The sequence below is a fragment of the Dipodomys merriami genome, unplaced genomic scaffold (assembly GCF_024711535.1).
Source record: "Dipodomys merriami isolate MVZ:Mamm:240054 unplaced genomic scaffold, mDipMer1.0.p SCAF_246, whole genome shotgun sequence".
Taxonomy (NCBI): Eukaryota; Metazoa; Chordata; class Mammalia; order Rodentia; family Heteromyidae; genus Dipodomys; species Dipodomys merriami.
Window position 1 is genome coordinate 122473 of NW_027203893.1, and position 26323 is coordinate 148795.

A 26323-nucleotide genomic window follows, 5' to 3' on the forward strand; every position below is an offset into this window, starting at 1 on the left:
TCTATTGAAGTTTTGATGACCTTGAGCTAGATAAGGAGAATTTCTGTAAAAACAGCCTCTCTTCAATCATGAGAAAAGATAAGTTTGGAAGTTTTTTTGTTTTATTTTTTTGTTTTTATTTAGACCAGACAAGGAGCCTGAACTCTGGGCCTGAGTACTCTCTGTCACCTCTTCAATTCAAGGCTAGTTCCCTACCACTCAAGCCATAACAGCACTTCTGGCTTTTTTTGGCTTATGTGGCACTGAAGAATCGAACCCTAGGCATTGTCCCTGAGCTCAAGGCTCGTGCTCTACCACTTAAACCACAGCACCACTTCTGGCTTTTTCTGCCTGGGATTGCTTTGAATCATAATACTCAGATCTCAGCCTCCCGGGTAGCTAGGATTACAGTTGTGAGCCACCAGCGCCCAGCAAGTCCCTCTCTTTTAGATATTATTCTAAAAGCCTCCTATCCAAGGTCACTCCTAAGATAATAAATGGACATATGCCAATAGTTCCTTCATACTCTTATCTCCTGTTATGGCTATTGTGTGTCTTTTCATTGTATTCTGAACCTACTTCACAGTTCTCTTCCTAATCCATGATTCTAGATGTATTACTAATAATTACCTAAATTTTGTGGCTATAAACCCTAAATTACTCAACTATTAATTTCATTTAATTTTTTTCAGTATGATCGTGGTTCTGTACAAATCTGAGATTATATTAACCTCTTGCATCTACCTCTTGGCATGAGCAGAGCCTGGGCCTAATCTACTTTAAATGCAAGAGGTTAGCCAAAGAACAGCCTACAGTATTCCTGCCTAGGAGTCAGTACAGGTAGTTGAGTGCCTGAAAGAAGCAATGCATTCCTGACATGAGAAGGGGTGAGAGAGACAACAGCCTACAGAGCAAACTGGCAGTCACAACATTTAACAACTTCTCCTTTGGGGAAACTGACTTCCTGCAAAATGGCAATGAGATAACATTAATTTTCTTATATGAAGGAAGTTGTCATGTCTCACTACATAACTCCCTTGTAATCAAAGAGAGGGTCATCCTTTTGTTTCCACCTTAGGCCCAGTCTCAGTTTATGTCAGACTTTGCTCAGACTCTATTCCTACTAGAAGGTCCCTGATGAGGAGGAAAGTGTGATCTCTTGGCTTCTGACTGGCCCTTTGGGACCTGAGGCCACTTTTAGTTTTCAACCTGTTCCTTCTGACAATGGGAAAGCTCATTGTCTTCATTGTGCCCTAGTATCGAATCTCTTCAAAGAATGTCAAGGAATGACAGATTCTGTCTGAGTGAGTGAGTTTCTCCATTTCCAAAGAGGTCAATTAATATCTGATTCTGAGACCCAGGTGAAAGTCCTTTACCAGATCCTCCAAGCTGGAGTGGATGTTAGCTCAGACTCCAAGCCATCCTCATATTTCTCTAGCTCTTTCTCATGAACCAAAAGGTTACAGGAGTTTAGTTCAGAAACAAGGAGAAATGAGAGAAGCAGAAGAACCATTGGCAGGGTGAGGAATTTAGAGATTTTGGGTGAAAAATAGGGCTCAGAAAATCTAGAATCAAGGGGCTGGGAAGGTTGCTCAGTGGTAGAGAGCTTGCCTTACATGCCTGAGGCCCTGGGTTTGATTCCTCAGCACCACATAAGCAAAAAGAAAAAAGCTGGAAGTGGCGCTGTGGCTCAAGTGGTAGAGCGCTAGCTTTGAGCTGAAAAGCTGAGGGACAGTGCCCAGGCCAGAGTTCAGGCCCCAGGACCGGACACCCCTCCCCCCAAAAAAGAAAATCTAAGATCACTCACATCATTAGGGAATCACATCATAAGATTAGGGAATAAATGTAATAAATTACTACCGAAATTACTAATTCCACTACTCTACATTACAAGTGTTCTGTCAAAAGTTAGCTGTCCTAGCTCTATTTTGATCAGGAAAACAGAGCACATTCTTTCCTAACAATGTTCTACTGAGTATCTTTATCCATACCCCAGGTTGTTCTTACTCTCTACTTCTCTGTTACTTTCCTTTGCTGCATGCAATCAATGACACTTGAATGTGTTATCATCTTCTAATCCATTTGCTATAAAGGAAAACAAATTATGGGGAAACGTATATCTATGGTACATTTTCTTCTATGGCATATTTATTTGATGTTATTAAGTATTATTTTAATAGTTTCATTGTTAATACTTGAGAAAAATATTTTACTATTACCAGTAATTAGTTGCACATTTTTTTGGTATTTTTCCATGTCTGTGTATTTTTTAAGCTTCTAACATCGTCTTTTCCCCCAACAGTTGCCTTCTTAAAATTGCTTCAAATTATAAACTATATATGATGGTCCTCTATGTGTTCATTGATATATTTAAATTTTGATCTAATATCTACATATTATAGGAAATCTCAACCTATTGTAATTGGTCTGAAAATCAATATGGATGTTCCTCATTAAAGCAAAAACACAATGCCACAAAATTTAGTGAAAGTAGGATTAGGTATATATTCAAAATATTTAGCAATGATACAGTAGAAACATTCACTTCTCATATACCAGAACATGTTTATAGCTATGAATAGCACATTTTCTTCATTCCCTCTTTCTGGTGCATCTAGGTTGATTACACAGCTTGGTTGCTATAGAATATTGATGCCATGAACATGTATGTTCATGTTGATTTATATTCCTTCAATATGTATCGAATTGCAGTAAAGGTCATCAACATATCTGTCTTTTTGGTATTGTGTAAACTTCCATTAAGATATCCCTATGGGTTGCACTAGTTTACAATGCCACAAAACCAAATATAGTTCCTGATTTATTTACCTCTCCAGCAGTTTATTTATTTGAGTGGTGGTAGCTATTCTGGTGTGTAAGATAGGATCTCAGTGACTTTCCTCTTTATTTTCCTTCGTATTTGCTATGTGGATATGAATCTCAAAAATTTCATTTATTTATTAAATACTTACATTTATACTTCATTCCTGATTAGTGTCTTTCTTTTTCTTTGGTATTTGATCAATTTTTAAGATTTATAACATTTGATTTTTTCCCATTACAAATACTCATTTCAGTTAGTAAAATGATTTTTTTTTCATTACAGTGGTGCACAATTAACTAAAAACAACAGATTGTACATTTATATCACTGGATGTTTTGTTTGTATTTACAGCCAGGAAATTGTTTCAATAAAGATGCTGAACTTCTTTCATTGATATACTGAAAGTATAGTATCTCATATTGGCCTAAACTAATCTCAGAATTAACAGTCAGAGCCTGGGCCACCACAGTCTGGCCTAAGTAAAACCACTAACAAAGTATAAACTGCATTTAAAGAGAGCAAAGAGCTTCATAAAAGATCGAAGAAAGGCATCCCCTTCATGAAGCAAATGTTGAAGTTCACAAGCATACCTTAGGAAACTGAATATCAAGAAGATCAAAGGATAAAAGTATTTAGAAGGACAACATTAGAACTCAAAATTGGGGAGGTGGGACAAACAATAGATACCAAAGCTCAATGCTGAAGGGAAGGAGAATTTTACCGCAAACCTCAGCTGTGTCTGACTCTCTCACACAACACACACAGACACACACACAGACACACACAGACACACAGGCACACACACACACAAACACACACACACACACACACACACACACACACACACACACACACACACACACACACACACACACACACACACACACACACACACCTAGTGAGAAATCTTTGCCAAAGGACAGGCATTCTGGACTTAGACACCGAATACGCCGAAACTATCCACTGTGAGGGCCTTTACTGAAAGTACCCATTGTAAGTAGACATTTACTGAAAGTTAGAACTCAGGTTCCTGGAAAAACCGTGAAATGTCACAATAAAGTTCTGCCTATAACTCCCCTAGCAACAGCCATCAGCGGATGACAGGAAGTACCTAAAGCTACAGATTATTTTTAATTTTTAATGTTTTTTTTTTTACTTTTTTATTGTGAAAATACTGTACAGAGGAGCTACAGTTACATGGGCAAGATAATGAGTACATTTCTTATAAAGCATTGTAACCTCCTCCTTTGTTTCCCCCTCCCATCCCTTCCCATTGTCCCCCCCGCCCCCCCATCGAATCCTGCTCCCCACTTCCCCTCACCAAAGTTGTAAAGTTCGTTTTTCTCCATAAGAACTTGTACATCTCATTGTTGCAATGGGTCCACCTGTATCCTTATTTAAACGATTTGTTTTTTTTCCCCTTCTCCTCCACAAATTATTTCTTTTTGCTTAGCCTGCACTCGCTAGCCCATAAGATTTTTATATGATTACCCAGTTAACAGAAGGGTCGGGGATCTCAACTCTGACCCACTGCAATGGTGACAGTTGTGAGTCCAGGCTCGACCTTGCAATAAATGACTCTAATGTGGTCACATGAGAACTGGCTCCATGGTGGTCTTTGGGGATCCTTATCTAAGCACAAGGCTAGTGTACACAGAGAACCCCAGGGGCAGCTGTATCTGGAAAAATGAAGCTTTTTTCCTCTTCTTTTTAGATAATCAATCATGATGTTGCAGTTGGCTCCACAGTTGCTCCACACCTGAGCAGGAGGAAGGAAAGGATGCCTTAGACTGCAGGACAGCCTTGTGTACCCCTGGATTTATGTGTAAGAAAGCAGTTTGTGATCCTCTAGGCAGGGGTAGCCAAGCTGAAATGGTGGTAAACTTTGCCTGGAGGGTGGCACCCTGTGAGCCCTGCATGCATGGTGAAGCAGCCTGGAAAGCCCTGTGAACATCTCCGGGATGGCCTCTCAGTGGCTTGGAGAAATTGACTCCTTTAGTTGCACATGGCAGGAGGCAGGAGGAGAGCAGGAATCCAGAAGATGTGAGAGGCACAGAAGCAAATGCACCTCTCCATTGAAACTCCTCGGTCATTCTAAGGAGGTTCACAACCCACACGTAGTGGCCACTGCACAGGTCCCCAGAGGCCCTACTTGTCTGGGGAGCAGTTCCTGGTCCTGATCCAGAGCTGGAACTTCCAAAGTGGCCCTGAGCTTGGCTGGGCTGGAGCAGAGCCTACCAGCCATGCTTCCTCTGCCCTGCTGAGTATAGCATCCTAGCAGCTGCCCAGGCTACAGCACCCACAACAGGCCACCTCCTTGGGGCAGGCTGAAGCTGTGCTGACAATTCCTGCCTGGTGCCTGCTTCAAGGCAAGAGCCAGGCCTAGCCCACAGCAGAGCTGGCCCTCACTTCCAAAGGCATCGAGAGAGGCATGACAACCACAGGCCCAGCCTTGCTGCCCTCACTGCCACTAGAGGTTACCTATAAGTCCCTGCCTTTGTTCTTGAAATTCTTCAGCCATTGGTTGTCTCATTTTTCATTTTCTGTTTGGGTGGGACTCGAGACTTCTTCCTCTCCTCACCAAGCTAACATGCCCTAGCAAAGCCACCCTAACTGCCAATCTACCATATATTATGTGATTTTTTGTTTCTCTTCTATTTTCTTCCTCCATGGTATAACCCGTTTCCACTGTATTTGAGGTCTGTGAGCTCCAACTTGCATATACAAATTTCTAATGTGGGGAGGGGAAGGGAAATAAAATGCTGAAAGAAGTACACAGTATGACCCATTGTTACAATGAGATGAACAAGACACTATGTTGAAAATGAACTTTACTAGTTGGGAATGAAAGGTGAGAGTTGGGGCGGTGGGGAGAAAAGGGATGGCAGGGAAAAACAAAAGAGGAGGTAACAATGTTCGTTAGATAATGTACTCACTAACTTACTTATGTAACTCTAATCCCTCTGTCTACCATTTTCACAATTAAAAAAAACATGAAAAAAAATTATCCTGGAGTACATTAAGTTCAAATTTCCTAAATGCTCTGTAAATTAAGACCAATTTTAAGTGGGAAGTAGGTTCTCAGAAACATTTTTTTGTCAGTGTTTGTGTTGTGCATTATTACCCAAGTGTACATAAATTAACAGAAGGATAAACAATAGGAATAGGAGAAAGAGAAGTTCTATGTTTAAGTATAATGGTTCAATACACTGTAGAAGACTCTGCAAATAAGACAACTTTGAAACAATAAAGCCAAGGCCAGTATTTAGACCTATGGGAGTGACATAGAGAAAGCATTACTCCTAAATGGAACATGAAGGATGAGGCCACTCCCTTTCTTCTACTAGCTCTAAATCATGGTAGCTAATCATGCAAATTTGTAAAAACAAGAATGGAAGAATAATACTTAAGATTCGGAATCATTGTAGCATTCACATTGTAGCATTAACAAATATGTTCCCTCTATCTGTTGGATATGTTTCACTTCGGTTATAGTGTCCTTTGAATTATGAGTACAGTGTCCTTTGAATTATGAAATACTATCACTTGATATAATCCAGTATATTCTTGCCTTTCTTTAGCCACTAATGATTTCCATTAGATACCTTTATTGATACAATGTCATGAATTTTTACGTTTATCTCTTATAGGTTTTTACATCTCACATTTAGTTTGATAATCTTTTTTTATTATAAATTTTTGTATAAGGATTAAGGTAGGCCAGCCACCTGTAGGTTACTCCTGTAATCCTAGCTAGGCAGGAGTCTGAGATCTAAGGACCACGGTTTAAAGCCAGCCTGGGCAGGAAAGTCCATGAGACTCTTATCTGTAATAAACCAATAGAAATCCAGAAGTGGTGCAGTGGCTCAAGTAGTAGGGTGCTCACATTGAGCTGAAGAGCACAAAGACAGCTCCTGATCCCAGAGTTCCAGCCCCATGAGTGACAAAAAAAAAAAAAGAAACAAAAAAAAAAGGATTGAGGTAGTAGTCTAAGATCATTCTGTAAATCCCGAAAGACAATAGTGCCAATATACCCATTTAAGATTCTATTTTTATTTCATAAAGTCATAGGATAGTTTTCAAAATCTATTGACCATACAACTGAGAATTTATTTTTAACATATCTGTTACATTCTTCTATGTGTCTGCTGTTGTAGTAGAACTATGTTGCCTCCACTACTAAACATGATAAAAAGATTCAAAGCTAGTATGCAGGGTGAAGCTACACCATTTTACAAGATTGTTCTGACTGACCTGTATTCCTTGAATTTACATAGGAGTTTATTGAGCAGGTGGACCAATATTCTACAGAGATATCTAGATGTTTGATAGTCACTCATATTTTGTACCTTCAAAAAACACAAGATCCCAGATATTATATATAGAAAAATGTCTTCAGAGTATACTTGAAACAACTAAAATTAACTCAGGAATTAGTTAAGATTTAGATAAAACTGTAGCATAACAAAGCTGAATGATAACAACTTGAGCTGTACAACAGAGGAAAGTGAGAGGGGAAAAAATGATGGACCACGTAGGAGCTATATGTGATTGCTATTGTGTTTCAAAAACTAGAAAGACTTCAGAGTAGAGAAGGAGAAAAATAAAGTGTCCTGAGACAAGTTTCTTTTCAATCCATCTAATAGCTTGTACTAAAATCAGTGGAAATGGGAAAAATTAAAATAGAAATTAAAGCATTGTATATACATGTTGTAATAGGAATATGATAATTTTCAAAGAAATAAGAGAGAGAATAGTTAAACTCTAAAGGGAGAAGGAATGAAGAGAGAAAAGAAGCAAAGTTAAACCTTTATCAATAACACACACAACAGTTTGGAAGTGGAAATATTCTAAATTACAATAAAAATTGCTAGCGTGGATAGAATATGGATGACATGTTATTATATATAATTTTGAAAAAGCATACTAGGAATGAAAGTCATGGTTTAAAACACTATTTGGATTATAACTAGACAGTATAGCTCAGTGGTAAACCATTGGCTTTGCATATGTGAAGCAACCGTGTGAACTCCCAAGCATTACAAAGTACACAGAAAGCACACACACAAACACACAAAAACCACATAAACACACACACACACACACCACCTACACATATTTGCAATATTGATATTATCATATTAAACGGAGGAAATTATCACAAACAGTAAAAGTATGTTAATATATGAAATAATAATATTGCTCGTAGTATTTAAAAGTTTGGTAGAAAGAAAATAGTCACAATATACTTGGATTTTAATAGATTAAGTAAATTGAGAATTAATAGAAGACATGAGAACTTTTGCAAATAAGTTTTAAACAATAAACATTTGAAACATGTGTCCTTTTATTTTAACAAATGATTGATATTACTGGTGTTTTAACTCAAGATTTAGAATATGATAGCGAGGTGCTGTATATAACGCTAGGGATGGTTATATCCATAATTATTTCACTCTGAATATTTTTATTCTAAGGCCTCATAGTTTACCAGTCTCTCCCGAATTACAAACTCTATTTACACATCCCACCATAGCTGGAAAATGGATGTCACAAATCACCATGCCGAGCTCAAAGCTTTTTTTTTTTTAATTCAAAGTAAACGTACTTCCAAAAAGTGACCAAGTAATGAAGCCTTTCTTAGTAAAGTATGTGCTTCTTGAAAATACTGTAAGTATTTGTTACCTGCACAAATATTTTTATACTATAAGAAAATAAATGTATTTAGATTCACTAACCATGTAAAATTAAGAAATTAATTTTTAAATAGCCACATGTTAAATATTATAAAAGCAAAATATATGTGTCTGAATAATTTACATGGGTAAAAATCATGCAAAATTAAATTAACTGATCCTAAACTTTGAAAAAAGAATTACTCTAAAGAAAGAAAAAGAAATATTTAAGCTCAAAATTTGAAATTTAGAAAATAAAATGAAGTAGGGGCTGGGAAGGTAGCTCAGTTGTAGAGCCCTTGCCTTGCAAGCATGAGGCCCTGGGTTCGATTCCTCAGCACCACAAAAGAAAAAAGAAAAAAGCCGGAAGTGGTGATGTGGCTCAAGTGGCTCAAGCGCTAGCCTTGAGCTGAAGAGCTGAGGGACAGGGCCCAGGCCCAGACTTCAGGCCCCACAACCGGACCCCGCCCCCCCCCAAAAAAAGTAAAGAAAATGAAGTATACTCTTTAGTTGAATTAATTAAGTGTAAATTCTCTGTATATCAATTTTATAATAAAAATGAACAAAAACAGCAAAAGTACCCATTGATCAATGGCAACAGCAAAAGCATCAATAGTTCTTGTTTTGAGTGTAAAAAAATATTGTTGGAATATATAACAATGTTCCTTCCCGAAGAAATGTACTCATTACCTCATTTATGTAACTGTAACCACTGAGTACATTACCATTACAATAAAATTAATTTGAAATTAAAAATAAACCAAATAATATACCAATTAAGAATTCTTAGAAGCCATTGGTGAAAAACATTGTAAAAAATTCCCTAAATATCCAAGAAATATACTTTGATGATACTATTTAAACGCTTCAACTTCAGCAGAAAAGCAAAAAGTTTAAAAACTGTTACAAAGTAAAGTAATAAATCAGAATATATTACCATTAATAATAATCATATGATGAATTTATAGTGGTAGTCAAGTATGTAAGAAATGAGGCAATTTGCCATTCATTTGCACTTAATAAGTGAAAAGAATTTTCTAGGTCTTTTAAAATTATCATAAGTTTAATGAAGAAATTATTCTGTCACATCATATGATAATCAAAGCTGATATTAGAACAAAGAACAGATTTATTAAGATTTTGGATGTTAATGTATATACTTATTTTGGTTGTGGAAAATGTGGGGATTTCAACTTGGGGTATATTGTTCTTGCAGGCCGGCATCATATCTGTGGTTAATTTTAGGATAGTAATTCCCTTTCCACAAGAACATGCACCTGATCTGTCCTTTTAGCCTTCCCATCATCAATGGCATCAGAGTTGCACACCAACTTTTCTAGCTTGCTACTTTGCCTGGCCTGGATCCTCAGTCCTTCCAATCTTAGTTTCTAGATAGCGCAGGATGATGGAAATGATCCAATTCACCCAGCTATAGATTGAGAAATAAGTCCACTAAATTTTGGCCTGGGTTCTGTCCTCAAGCCACCTAAGTAGTTAAGAGTACACATGTGATACCCTGGTGCCAAGCAGTAAGAATATTTTTAAAGCAAGTAGACATATATATATATATATAACTTAGGCTTGTGAATACCTCAGGAAAAGAATAAAAGAGCAGTGAAGCACAGAGGATAGGTAGAATTTTAACTAGCTACTCAGAGGCTGAATAAGCTTAGCTACCTACTCGGGAGTCTGAGATCTGAAGACCACTGTTCAATCATGAAAATACAAGCGATTATCTAAAAAAAAAACACACAACAGAATTGTAGCAGTGGCTGAAGTAGTAGACCACTATCCTTGGGCACAAAATGTGAGGAATAGTTCCCAGGGACTATCAAGCCTCAAGAATGATGAATGCAAGCATGAGCATATGCACATGTTCGTGTGTGTACTTGTACATGCATGCACACATATACAAACACAAATGAATATTTCAATGTGAAGTTATTTATTTTTTTACCTTGCTGTACTTTATTTCCCTGTATTAGTTCACAAATTAACAAAATCAGCTAAGGACCTATTTACATAAAATTCATCATGTTTCTCTAAAATCTACTCTCTTTTTGGAAGCCTGCTTTTATTTGTCCCAAAAGTAAATTATTCAGGAAGTCAATTCATCACTCTCAAGTCTATAGTATTAGATGATTGTTTAGGTTCCTCCTAGCAATATGGTTTTTTGAAATTCTGCATCAAGCAATATATTTCTTTTACTAGAACAGAAACCTCTGTCAAACAATTAATAATAGCTTATTCTCCTCCTGGCATTCATCTGTAGTTTTATTTTCTTCATATATTTCATGATCTCTCTGTGTATGCCAAAGTCTGCGCTTAGCATGTGTATACCATTCATAGATACTGAAATTGCTTTGGAATAAATAATGTTCACCCTGACTATCTTGAAAAAGAAGCATTGGTTTCTTAGCACTTTAAGTAAGAACTTGAGGGAAAGAAACAAAAGGAAAAGTGAGGAACAACTCAACACATAGATTCAAATGAAACAAAACAACCCAAGAAAACAAAAATTAATTCAGTACTCAAGAACCTGCAGGAAATGAAAGATTTAAAAAAATCAGCTATGACAAGCTTATGAAATTCGTGACTACATGGGAGTGCAGTTGGGAGGATAGTGGCTAAAGCCCAGACTGAACAGAAAGTTCTGTACACAATGCCATGCACCTGTTATTCTAAATTCCAGGAAGAATAACATGAAGTGCACTGAGACCAAGTTCATACACAAGTAGGAAGCAAGTTTCTAGCTGAAAAATAATCAGGATAACTTAGGGTTGGGGGCATGACAAAATGGTAAGAACATCCATTTAAGGGGCACAAAACACTCAATCAAACTCTAGTATTAGGGGTAAAAAAAGCTATGATTTAAATAATTAGAACAATTGTAATACTTGAGTATTTGAGTGGAGAAAAATCCATTAGAGAGATAGAATGAACCCATGTTCCAATCTACTTTAGTGATAATATTTTGTGGTACTTGAGACAAAACAGAGTTACCTTGCAAATGAGCATGGATGTACATTTGGGTGATGGAAATACTCTACTTACAGAGGTGTAAATTAGAATTTTTGGGTAGATTGTAGTTCTTGAACTAAGAGCCTGGGTGATGTCCTTGAGCTTTTTCTCTCAAGGATACTTCTCTAATACTTTGAGCCACAGTTCCAATTCTGATTTTCTGTTGGTTGTTTTGAGATAAGAGGCTCATGGACTTTCCTGCCCAGGATGGCTTCAAACCATGATCTTAGCCTCCTGAGTAACCAGGATTCCAGGCATGAGCCGTTGACGTTTTTAATAATTCAGTAAATTGTATAGTTACAGAAGTTATAAATTATCATTGTAACCTGTGTAATATATGTGTATATATAGATCAATGCATACAGTTAGAAATACATTGACATATTTTTGCATCTACAGTAGATTTATGAAATCATCCTTCATTATAAAATAAAATGGAAACAAATTTAATAAGGAGCAAAACAAAGGGAATTTTTACACGTTACTACTTGTTGAATGGAAGATGAATTGTGAGAATCAGTTTGGGAAAACCATCTCTACTTTAACAAAATGGATAATTGCTATTAATTTCAATCAACTTTGGTGGGGGGGAGTATTGGATGAGGGGGCGGGGGGTGGCTGGGAACGGATGTGAAAGGTAAACAAAGGAGGAGGCTGCAATGCTTGATAAGAAATGTACTCCTTATCTTGCCCATGTAATTGTAACTCCTCTGTACAGTATGTTCACAAAAAAATAAAATAAAATAAAAAAGAAATAAAAAAGAAAAAAGTATAGGGAAAGGTTATATAAAGATCCATTACACTTAAATCATGATTTATTTAATGGAAATTCCCTTGTACAACTAGTTAACATAATGAAAATATAATTAAAAAGAATGGAGACATCTGATCTTAAACTGTGTTCTCTTAAACCATGAGTCAATATAATAGTTTCCTCCTCAGAAATTTTCTTTGCAGGTATTTTCCTCATAGTGACAGAAAAATGATCAATGCAATGAATATCAATACATCACATTGCACATCAGAAAGAGACACAATAAAAATCACAGTAAAAATGTTAGAATTCACCACATGATAAAATAACAGGTAGAATGTGCCAAATGCTAATTGATTATTTTTCCAAGTACTTTACCTATGGTATCTAATTTAATCCTCAGAATAATTCCATAAAGTGGAACTACTTACATTTTTAATTCTCTGATGATGATATTGAAGTCTTCAGAGTTGTAATTACTAGTACAACATTGCACACATGTAAGTGTTAGCCTGAGGTCCATCCCCGACAGTATCAATTAACCTCATTCTATTTTATGACTAAAATTCTAGGAAAAATTCCTAGAATTTTTGTGTACACTCATAATATTACATTTTATCTTTGTTAGAAAATAGGGAACTGTAATATGAAAACTTGAAGTTCAGAATCAATGTATACCTCCCTGGTGAAAGGAACTGCTAAAATATAACATTCTTGATTTCTAGGTCAAAATAGCAGAAATCATATTCTATCCCTTCACTCAACACTGCACTGCCTGGGGAGCCTAACTCTGTTTAACACTGTCTTACTGAAAGAATGACCTCCCCAATTCCTGATGGAAACAGACTGCAGGTCTTCTGGACCAATCATTTCCACATTGTAGCTCAAGTAAGTTGTTTACCATTAGAAGTATTTTGATAGTTTTTTATACCCAACATTTTGAGACAAAGGTACTACTTTAAAATGCTATTAAAGCAACACTGATATAAAAATCACCTTTGACCCCAGATAAATAATTTGCCTTTCATGTACCCAAAAATGCAGTCTGACCTATTATTAATGTTAGGAATGAGGGGATAAAAAATCATAGACAAGAAGGCCTAAGCATGAATTAAAGCCTCTCCAACTTGTGAATACAATTGGTTTAAAAAGACATTAAGGGCTGGGAAGGTGGCTCAGTGGTAGAGTGCTTGCCTTGCATGCATGAAGCCCTGGGTTCGATTCTGCAGCACCACATAAGCAAAAAGAAAAAAAACGCAAGTGGTGCTGTGGCTCAAGTGGAAGACCGCTAGCCTTGAACTGAAGAGCTGAGGAACAGCGCCCAGGCCCAGAGTTCAGGCCCCACTACCAGACTCCCCCACCCCCGAAAAAAAGATATCAATACTACTATATTTGTTCAAAATTTCTTATGATACTGAAGATTCAATTGTAAACTGTTAACACTTGAAAATAATTCATTTTCTTGGGAGTAGGAAACAAAACACAAGGTTAATCCTAATCATCTTCAAAGACATTTATTTATACTACAAATTCACTCTCGTAACTACAAAGATTCTAAAAATAACTGAAGCATAGTGTAACGAAAGACATAATTTAACTTCATCATATACATTCAAAGGACTTTGCTAATAGAAAATAAATTTATACTAATAATTATCTCAGCCAATTCACTTCCATTCTTTTATTCTATATCTTTTATTTTCATAAAAACTGGCTTTTCATAAAATGATGCATAAAAAGCCTATATACCCACTTACATTTTCAGATTTTAACAATGTTTATTTCAGAAATGTCTTTAGCTGTATAGTCAATGAACTGAAATAACACTAAAATATTCAAAGGGTTTTCAGAAATTGCAAGACTCGCTCTGTGATGTTATTTATATTGGAAAGGATATTCAAAAAGCCTTATTTGTTAAAGTTGTGATAGTTACTCCCACAAAAGTACTATTAATGAAGAAACCTTTGTATGTATAATACAACTTCAAATGCATCCACAATCTGGAGGTGACACATGCTTTTTGTTTGTTTTTGCAATGTATATCTAACAAACATATCCACAATACTGATTTTCAGTAAATATGATGGGATATTCAAACCTAAAAAATACGGGGTTTATTATCTTAGTGTGAATAGATTCAAACTTACAAAGAAAGTTATTTTCAACAGAAATCCGGAAAGAGTTTATCCACCTTGAGTTTCACAGGAATAACTGGAGAGTAATAACTGTTTGGTCAAGTTGGTCAAAATTACGCTATGAGTATATCTTAAAAGTATATCCAATTTAAGAGGTCAAATACATATTTTGTACTGAGAGTCATATTACAGCAATGACTTACTACATAATTATATGTGTATTTTCTTTCCTAGCATATACTAAGAGCTTAAAGTGATCTCTTTTATCTAACTTAATGGTGTAAATGCTTTGATTATGATGATGTTATTATTTTACAAATAAAATGTACAGAAGGTGGTTCCACTGAAATGACAGGATGGAACACTGATAAATAACAATATTGCAACATAGCTCTTTTCAGCCTCACTGTCCACATTGGCAAGCAACATTGCAACCGCACACACACACACACACACACACACACACACACACACACATGTGTGCACATGTACACACACATATACATGAATGCCAAATTCAGGGTTTATTGTACATAAAAGTTCAATTAAAATATTAGTGATTAGAAAAATGATAATTTGACTTATTACAAAATAATACATAATCTAATCACCACGGTTGTTACATTTTACCTGTCTCTCCACATGTGACCCCTTAATTTATTTTTAGATCATTCATTTATTCATCATTCACTAGTTTGGTGCCAATACTGGAGCTTGAACTCAAGGCTTGGCTCTGTCCCAGAATTTGTTATGTTTTTGTTTTAGTTTTCTCAATGCTAGCATTTTACTGCTTATACTACAGGTCCATTTCTAGCTTTTGCTGGTTACTTTCAAACCAGAATCTAATGAACTTTTTTGTCTGGTTTCAAAGCACAGTCATCAGATTTCGTCTTTCTGATTAGGTAGGATTAAAGACCTGAACCACCCGTGTGGATCTTAATTTTTCCTGTACATATGTAATGCACATACTTAGATAGTAATTTAAAACTGAGAGCATAGAAGCAAGATGTACAGTGATGATATTGTCCTGTCAGAAATTCAAGTTAGTAATGTAAATTTCTTCTTAAGACCATACACAAAAAATACTTAAGAAGAAACCTGATGTTGTGTGTGTATATGTGCATGTGTGTGTGTGTGTGTGTGTGTGTTTGTGTGTGTGTGTGTGTGTGCTGTTGCAATATGTTCCACATATAAGCACTGTGCAGTGGTGTCCAGCCATTCACAGTTATTACATGAATATCTGCCTTGAGATACCAACTCATGGGCAATGTCTAGGTGTCCACTCTAGGCTTCATGATGAAGAGGGGTATACTCATCCTCATCCCTAGTATTCATATAAGTGGCCCTTTTGGAAAGTACTCTCCACACTGTAGTAAGCTGTAAGATAAGCACTCTACCACTGAGCCACCTTCCCAGCCCAAGGATTAAGGTTCTTGCCTGTAATTTGGTCAAAGCTATGTCTCTTTACATAGGCGACTAAAAATGTATTTACTAATTTCAAGTAAATACATAAATTCTATTTCCATCTCTTTTAAAAAATAAAAAAAAATTGTTTGCTCTGTAAATTGATTAGATGCATGGATTTTGTGGCTAGCTATGTCATTTCACATATGTATCTCTTTTCCTCTTTCTCTTTCATGGTTCTCATAGACAATATGGTTGCTCCATAATTATCCTAATTTATTTTGCTTTTATATTTTTAGTTTCATCATTTCACTTTCTGCTCTGCCATTTCCCAGAACAGCACCACATAAACAGAAAAATCCAGAAGTGGTTCTGTGGCTCAAGTTGTAGAGCGCTTGCCTTGATTTGAAGAGCTAAAGGAGAGTGCCCAGGCCGAGCTCAGGCCCCACAACTAATTTAAAAAAAGAATCTAAATACTTGATAATTCTACTAACAGATCTGACTGAAATCAGTTGAATCACATTTTTCCTGTACAATGAAGGAATAGGTCCAGGCTAGGAAAGCAGCTACAGAAGGCAGGCAGAATGTATCTGTGACAAAACTTTGTGGAAAATGGAATCGAGGACTACTTACTGGTGATTCACTTGCACTTGAAGCATGAATCAGAACTATTGCTTGCTGATTCTGAACTATTGCTTTGATCATTATATTTTCCAAGAAGAAAAAGTGAAATTTAATTGATAGTAAAGGACTATTAATACATTTTGACTTCTCATTAAGCATCTTCAATAATCAAAATAACTTGAATGCAATAGACAGGCCTATTTTTAGATGAAAACAACTGTCTTTTATAAGATTATTTCTTTGTTGCTTTGTATGTCCCTCCCCCACAGTGTAACCCCCGCTTTCACTATATTTGATGTCAGTATAACATGTGGAGGAGATGGGGACAAACAAGTCGTTTAAGGATTCAGGTGGACCTGTTGCAACAATGAGAAGTACAAAATGTCATGTCAAAACCAACTTTACAATGTCGGTGTGGGGGGGGAGGGGGGTATAATTGGGTGGGGGGAGGGGGGAGGCTGGGAAGGGAGGTGAAGGGTAAACAAAGCAGGAGGCTGCAATGCTTGGTAAGAAATGTATGCATTATCCTGCCCATGTAATTGTAGCCCCTCTGTACAGTATGTTCTCAAATAAAATAAAATTAAATTAAAAAAATAAAAATAAAAAAACATAAAAAAACAAGAATTTAGGTAGTCATACCAAGGACTTCTATTTTACTACTGCATTATACATTTTTTCTAATGTTGGATACCAACATTAGAAAGCCACTAGAAAGCTCTTAAAGCCCATATGTTGAATAGTGAGTTCTCTTACACTATAACATGATATTTCCCAAATCATTTACAAAGAAGGCATTGTTTCCTATTTTCTCATTCCTAGAATAAGCTGCACATGAAGACACCAAGGGTCCTCATGTTCAGACAAGGAACAAGATGAAAAAGTGAGGAATGGTATCAATTTCAAGAAAAAAAATGGAGTAGGATCCAAGCAAATTTCTTACTATGGTGTGAAGACTACTTTCCAGAAAGGCCACCCAGATGAATACTAGGGATGAGGATGAGCATAGCCCTCTTCATATGGAAGCCTAGAGTGGACATTTAGACATTGTCCATGAGTTGGTAGCTCAAGGCAGATATTCATGCAATAACTCTGAATGGCTGACACCCCTGCACAGTGCTTATATGTGGAATAATACCAGAGTGGCAGATACCAATCCCCAAATTAAAGGCCTCTGGTCCTCCTTGCATGTTGCTGCTGGGAATATAAATCGAAATGATACTCTGTTGAACCATTATATCAAACCAGGTTTGAAGAATAGCTTGGAAGAAACTGCATTTAATATTGCCAAAAGGAAAAGTATGTATCACTACCTCTTTGAAGTTGTGGAAGGCTGTACAAATTGTTCTCATAAGTCGTAATGGTTTGGTTAAGTTTATTAAATTTCAAAAATGCCAGTCCATCCTCTGTGGCCCTACACATTTTTTCACAATAAAAAGCAACAGCAATATCTTACTTTTAAAATTCATGGATTCCATGGTATTCTTCCAAGTGAATTGCCTGACTCTGATGTCAAAATGCATTCAAGAGTTTTTTGTATACATCTATAATGATTTCTGCAGAGATTGTGATTTTTTTATCAGAAATAATTTTAACTTATCTGTTGAAATGGTGCTTTTGGGAAACAAGTATATCTATGTTTGTACAATATCCATAATCTATTTCATTCGCTCCTAGATATAATACTTTGAATTCCACATTTTTATATAATGTATAGTTTCATTAATAAATGTGTCCTTTCAGATTGCATTCCATATAGAAGAAGTTTAAAATTCCTTTTTATCCTAGGTCCTTATATTATTTTATTTCTTTGGGATAACATGACAATGTTGTCTAATTTCAGGTTTGTAATGGTTTTGCAATGTAAAGGCCTTTCTAAGGTGAAGATTTAATATACTGATGTCAAACTAACCTTTAATTCTATGAATTACATGTATTGTTACACTTGTATTTTTGTAATCAACTTTTTAATAACTGTTTTTATATTTCTTGCATCAGAAGAATGACAACTATAGAATACTTCACAAATTTTCATATAATCCTTGTGCAAGTGCCATGTTCATCTCTGTGTTATTGTAATTTGGGTAGACCTGCTGCTGAAGCATGAAGTACCCTCTAAATTTAAATACTTAATGATGCAATCTTTATACAGGCATATATCCATGGTTGCCTATTTGTAACAAGGAACACTTATTGTTCCTTAAATTGCGATTGATCTTATTTCTCTAAAATTCTGTGTATAGTGGAAAAGCTTATATCATTTGGTCGATTGCTCATATTTACAATTTTTTTGTCAATGACTATTTTGTCGTTTTCATTTTAAATTTGATCATACTTTGAAGCCTTTAAAGCTAAGTCCAAAGGTGATGGCTTTTCAAGTACTTATTTATCAACTGAGTTAGCTTTGTAGAGCTAATTGATTCAAAGTAAGCCTTGCTTGAGAGCTACTTCTAAACTTTTGCAGCTTAAAATTTCCCAAATTAGGTCTTGCTGGGACAAATGTCTACCTGAACCTTTACCCTTCTTCCTTGTAGGAACAGACCAACCAGAATATCTCACCCTGACAGCATAGATTGTCTTACTGGAACAAAATTAATCTTAGTTACAAGGGATCATAGAGAGATGAACAGTTCAGACAGAATTGTTCAGAATAGAAGGTATTTTATCAAAATATAATTGTTTATTATACTTATCATTTCAAAAGTAGCTAAAGCCAAGAAGGTGAAAAAATTTTCATATGCATGATTACCTAGTGTCCTGGCCTGTCTATCATCCAACCAGGCAGGAACTTACACTACTGACTCTCTATCACCAAATATTTCCATAGCTCCTGGAAAAGTCCATATGTTTCTCCTTGAAATTAGCCCTTAAATTGGTAATGTTTTAATCACAGTGTTTCCTCTTGCCTCTAGGCTGTAAATCTACAAATGGTAAAGCTTTAAGTCTAACTCTACCAAACACTGAGGTGGAGATAATGGAAGAAAACTTTAAAATAGAGTTGCCTTTGATTCCCTAACCACAACACAACAATGCAAAACAATTTTTATATTATATATACTTATATATTTTATATTTATAAATATAAAGTATGTGCTGATTTTAAATTTCACACAATGAATATTACTAGAATTGATAATTTGACAAATATATTGACACTTATTCTGATAAATAGAATGGAATATAAATAATTAGATTTAGGATATATATTAGAATATAAAAAGTATCAATGCAATATCTTCGGTATAAACTTGTGATACGTTCTATGTGTTCGTGATCTTCTGAAATCACATGGTAAAATAACAATATTGTTTTCTGCTAATCTATAACGGATTTTACTCTGATGCTCTGTTTATTGTTTTAACTCGCTGGTCCCAAAGTGTTTTTCTCCATATTTCTGAAGCATTCTTACAGATTATACCCAAATTTTGCTGATATGATGTCTAAAATCTATTATTTTTCTGAAGGACCCACGGATCCGAGGATACCAGTTCCTAGTTATCTGTATCATCAGATAACAAGGGCAAGACTTCTCACATAGGCCCATGCAACATGCCAACAGAAAATAATTGAAGACATCTCAATTTCTCATTTCCTATAATATTTCAGGACCCCACTTCCTTACAAGAATTAGCAGAATTCAATTGTGAAATGCAAGGCAAGTTAAAATGAAATATGAGATCACAAAATCTGAGAGAAAGTACTATAATTCAAACTTTCAATTTACAGATGATCAGCCCATATGAGTCAACAAAATTACAAATGAACAAGATTATTTTTAATACCCCTCTCCTAATGATTAATGAAAGATTTTAGTGCAGCCAAAAAATAGATTCTGTAATGATAGATCCATAAGTGGCCTAACAAGGCTAGGAATACTTGATTTAGAGGTCAAATATAATTTAGAAAAACATTAATTGAGAAGATCCTTAGTGCTTCAAAACACTGGTACTTCAGTAAAATGAGGTTCTGTAGTATAAAAAAATGTTGTCATTCTCAAACCAAAGATAACCTATATTTAATCTCCTGAAAGTATATTCATTTTCAAATAAACTATTTAAAATCACATTTGCCAAAATAGCACTTGACAAGTAGATGATAGTGACATTACCAGGATTTCAAGTGTAGGGAGCTAGTTACAATAGAGTTGATTTACATACCCAGCACCAATAGCAAACAAGTTCAACCATTCATCAAAGTGTAGAAATAGTACTCCCCACCATTTGTGTTGTTCAGTAGGTGCCTTCCAGAAATGTGTTAAATAGATCAGCCTCCCATATTTCAAACCCAAATATTAGCTAATAAAGTAAATTTTATCACATAAGAAGGTACATTTTAAAAAGTCACTAATAGTTGCCTTATCATGTGTTGTTTTATATTTTCCCTATCTGTCTAACATAGTAAGAAATATGACTTTAAGTTTTGAATATGGGTACTAATGAGAAATGTGACAAAAATAAAATCTGTCTTTTATTTGTATCATATTCCTCTAAGTAGTAAATTTTAGTTTTCTTCTTTTTCCAAAACTTATAGGTAGTAGAAAAAATTATCCTATGTAAAATAAAATAATCATACACCATTTTACAAAGCAATTTATAAAAACTGGTAGTTAGAAATAAATTCTAAGCCATTTTTAAATTTTCTTGTTGACTAAAGATATAAAATCATGTCTAAGTGCTTCACATCTCCAGTCTTGCTAGTTGTTATTGCAGATGAATGAATTATGGAAATATAAGCTGACATCAGTTCAAGTATATGTGGGAGTGAAACTCCATGGAACGTATATAAACGTTTCAAAGTATTAACAGGCAGTTTAACAGAATGACTATCAGGAAATTGAAACCAGAGAGGAACAATAATAAAGAAATAGAATGAATGAAAAATGGAACACGGGGCAAGTACAGCTAGAATACTCAATGTACATATGTAATGAAGGAAGTGCTAAATCTGAATTCAATCTTGGAGAAAGAGTTGGTTGACATTGATAGAAGGAGTGACTCTGATCCAGGAGCATTAGACAATCAGATGGACATATTTAATTGTAAAACACTTGTACAACCTTTTGAAATTCAGTTAAAAAAAACAACACACAAAAATGACAACCAAACAGCAATCTCTAGAGAGTATGAATATGACCTCTCAAAATTTTAAGCAGTTAATGAAGGGCAGTCTTTGGAAAAGCAAACAATCTGTTCAAAGAGGGCAGTTTGGGGTAGGGGAGAATTTTGACCAGATTTAGAAAGATTGTCTAAGGTTATAAATCACCTATATCTTCTGCAAATATTTTCTTCTGCGAGTGCTCTTTGTCTGAACTGGATACTCCAGTCCTGAGTCACACTTGATAGCTTGTGAAGACAGAATGGAAGAAACAAGATCAAGAACCTATTTCTCCACTGGAGAGAAAACAGTCCTCTCTGTTTTCTCTCAATCTCCTCACTACTCCATTTTCATACTTTTAACAACGTCAAGTAATTTTGAATTATATCTTTCCTTCTTTGTTCTCACAAAGTAATTGTTCAAAATAATTCATTAAATATTATTTGCCATTATTTTCTATCATGCTGTTTACTTGTTCAAGCGAGTCCATTAAACTTCCCCTTTTCATTTGGTTGCCACGAAAATCCAACAACTATGTTAATGCGGACCAACGCTAATGCAAAACTTTGTCTCCAAAAATCCAGTCCAAGAACCTATAATCACAAATATTTAGCTATAATTTTTCTTTTTTTTTACCTTGAAATCTTCTTGTGTCTAAAGTGCCCACAAAAATAAGTATTCCACCACTTTTTGGTTCAATCACTTCTAACCTCAAAGATATTTTGCTAACAAGATGCTTAGAGGAATCCTAAGAATACTCCACTTTTATCTTCTCTCTTAAAACTTTTATCTTCTCTCGTAAGAATCTCCTTAGGTACCATATCAGGAACAGTGAAATTATTCTTTGCAAAATTATTTCAATAGGTTATTTTCCTCTTGGTCTTGTATTTGCTCAACAAGATGTATGAGAAGAATAGAGTTAAATCACCAATTCCTTGGATGATATTGTCTGTTACAAAGGACAATACTTCTATGTCCTACTTCTATGTCCTCTTCTTAGCTCTTGCCTGATTTCCAATTAATCACAGGTTCTTGGCTTCAATTCTAGAGAAGCTGAAGCACCATAAGGCTTCCCCCACTGCTACATCTTCATGGTTTCTCTTTGAAAACTCTTTTATTTGGAGGTGGAATTTATTTTCATGTCTTCATTCAATTTATTCTGCATTATACTGAACCAAATAAGCTCTGTAAAATTACTTTAGGTAGCAAAAAGATTAACACAATCTATATCACTATATAGAATAGTTTTGGCCCCCTCCATTGCTGAAACCAAAACGCTTAGCTAGGTCTTCTAATATCGTGTTTTCTTACCTTTTCTATTTGCTCGAATCTTTTCTGATCCCCGATCTTTTGGGCTTATGAAATAGGAGAAGTTTTCACTATCTCATGTTAATAAGGATATTATATTTTTGAGCTACTTAGAAATGTGAAATCATTGAAGTATCCAATCAGAATTTTTTCTGTGTTTCAGTGCTTCACGTGCAAAGACATTGTGGAAAGTATTAAAACAGAGAAGTGTAAACTCAATACGTTCTTTCATTGTGCAGGACACTTTCTCCCTAAATATTTTGACCCAAATAAGCTTTTTAAGAGAATTACTGTTTAGTAATTAAAGGTCAATTCACAAATTTTGATGTCTTATTTTAAAAAAAACTTTGAATTTAAATTCCACTACAACCTTGTTTCACACAGTAAGAGTATATTTCCTGGGTAAGGACAATTCTCATGGGAACCTATACAGGATTTACAGCAAGGTTTGAGAGGTTTGTTTGTTTACTGTGAAAATGAGCCACCTTACCCACATTGCTCCCTCTCAGCTAAGTCTCCATGGATTTCTTTGCATGAAAGCCTATTTTCCCAGGAAATTTTAAATTTTCTGAATAGGCTAAGTTAAAAGTTAGAACAATTAAAATTTACCTGTCATAATTTTAAAACACTTTTGAAATTCCTTTATCAGAATCTCAAATTTACCAATCCTAATTCCACGTTTATCATCAAAAACAGTTAACATGTTGTTTTCATGATATAGTATCCATGAAACTATTATTTTCCAGTGGCTTTGTTATGCATATATATGAAGGTATAAGCTGATGCGGAGCAAAATGAACTCCAAGATATGGAAAGAGATATTTATTTGCAGTTGTTGTTTTTAATGTACTATGTGATTTCTATTTTCCTTGGGTTTTTCCCCTATGGTATAACTCCTACTGTGTTTGATTTTGGTACCCTGTGTATTGTGTATACATTTACCTTAATTAGGGAAGGGAAGAGAAACAACAAAATGGCGAGATAAAGGACAAAAAGCAAACCAATGCAATAGCAATACTCAAAAGACAATATGTTGGAAATGTACATTACAACGTGTGAGGGGTTTGGGTGTGAAGGAAAAACGTGAGAAAAAATGAGAGAGGGCATAACAAGTTTGAAAAGTTATGTATTCACTGCCTTACAATTGCTAACCCACATCACTTTCACATTAAAATTAAATTTAAAAAATAAGCTGCATGAAATAAAATTTCACTGTATTGGTATAGTAAATATTATTCTTTATGTAGTAACTTTTTAAAAATTCAGTGCTATTTGGCATATAATTTGAATTAATTACCCCTTCTTTATCAGAGGCCATCAACTTGAATGTTATCCAACTAGAAAATTTTTTCACAATATACTTGCCAATATTTTCAAAAAAGAATAAATTAGTACTTTCTCATACTAAAACCGGAAAACATTTAATTCTATGGAAACCCATAACTTTTAAAAGTAAATAAGTTGTTAAGAGGACAGAATATGTGTGTTCTTCAAAATTCCTATGACTAATAACTACTCACTTTCAAATTCTCAACATTCCATACCTGAGAGATTCAAAATAGTTCCTGTTTCCGTGTTATGTAATTCTGCAATAGATGCATTTTCCAATGGGGTGTTACAGATTGAGAAGTGAACAGAAAAATAGCCACATTCTGGTATAGGATAAAACTATAAAGCACCGGTTATAATTAATTCTTCAAGAGTAAGCAATTTTTTTATCAGATCAAGCTATTATTTCTATGAACATCAATCCCAAAATTTATGCCATAAAGTCATCCTAGACCAACAGTTTCCAACTTGTAGGGTGCACCTCAAAATTCCCTTAATTCACATCACAAATAGATTATCTGTATTGGGAAAAATATTACACCTTGCTAATGTGGTGCCCTCCGTGTTCCAGAAAGAACACCACAACATACTAGGTTGCATCATTTTTCCTCCACTGATATTCTTGCAAATATTATTTATATTTATACTTTTTTACTATCATAGATATTCAGGATGCTAAAGATTGGAAGATTACAGTTCAAAGCCCACCCAGGCAGGAAGGTTCCCTAGATTCTTATCTCCAATAAACTTCTCAGCAAAAGCCAGACACAAGTGGTACTGAGGTTGAAGTGGTAGGGCACAAGCCTTGAGCTTAACAGGCTCAGACACAGTGTCCAGGTCCAGAGTTCAAGCCCTATGACAAAGCAATAAAACAAAAACAAAAATAAAAACAAACCCAAATCCTAGCATTTTTCTCACTGTATACAGAGGCACGTAATTAAGGAAATTGCTTCCTGGGTTACATACAGGTAGAAGAAAGAAGATGTCACACAATTATTCTCTTCATACCATGTTATATTAAAGCCTCAAAAATTGCTTTTTCTAAATTTATAAATTAATAACATCAATTTCTTGGCAACTCTGTCTAAATTATTCACATTATCATTTTCTACATGAAGTTAGAATTATCTATTAACTGAGTTCTAATTATAACTCGCTTGAAACAATATGCTAGGTAAATAGAATGCAAGAAACATCTGTAAATTTGTCAATTAAACCCTCTACCTAAAAAGAATTTTGTAGTATCCTATAGAATATGAAATTACAAATGAAACCAAAATATTTTTTGAAGTCTAAACTCCAATTTAGCAAGATCTATAAAGACCTACATTAGGTAATCTTTGCTATTCCTCCAGGCTTAAGCTTTTGTAATCCTTCATCCTTTCCTTGGAATCTAACAGAATGATGATTACTTACTTTTTCAAATTTTGGATGGGAATCATGAACCACTTTGCATCTAGGAATGTTCTGTAATGAAGAGCGCATTTAAAACACAACTGAGGAGGGGCTGGGAAGGTGGCTTAGTGGTAGAGCACTTGCCTCGAATGCATGAAGCCCTGGGTTCAATTCCTCAGCACAACATAAGGAAAAAGAAAAAAAAGCTGGAAGTGGCGCTGTGGCTCAAGTGGTAGAGTGCTAGCCTTGAGCTCTAGAGATGAGGGACAGTGCCCAGGCCCAGAGTTCAGGCCCCACAACCGGAACCAAAAAAAAAAAAAGAGTAAAAAAATAAAAAATAAAATAAAACAAAACTGAGGATTAGTTGTATTTCAATAGAAAACTTGGCTTCTCAAAACATAATGAAAAAATTAGCCCAAATTTCCAACTGTGTATTCCTTTCTTGTTTTGTTTGTTTCATTAAGACAAAATTATACTACCTGGTCCAGCGAAGTTCTCAGTAGTAATTCCAGTCTCTAATCTCCTGTCAGTTTGGGTGCTAGAATTCAAGGCTTACATCACATTGCCCCACCATAGTTTCTTGGTTTATTTCTTTATCTGTTTGTTTGTTTGTTTGTTTATTTTGGGGTCCAGTAATGGGGCCTGAAATTTGGGCCTGAATGCTGTCCCTCAGCTCTTCAGCTCAAGGCTAGTGCTCTACTACTTGAGCCACAGAGCCACTTCTGGCTTTTTTCTTTTTGCTTATGTGGTGCTGAGCAATCAAACCCAGGGCTTCATGCATGCA

At 35.2% G+C, this 26323-nt stretch overlaps 1 long non-coding RNA gene and 1 pseudogene across 1 annotated transcript in view; both read right to left on the reverse strand.

The window, feature by feature from the left end:
- LOC138835996 (uncharacterized) overlaps nucleotides 1–26323 on the reverse strand; it is a 48696-nt gene that overhangs the window by 12539 nt on the left and 9834 nt on the right. The gene's annotated exons all lie outside the window — the stretch shown is intronic.
- Nucleotides 18419–18518, reverse strand: LOC138836014 (U6 spliceosomal RNA; annotated as a pseudogene).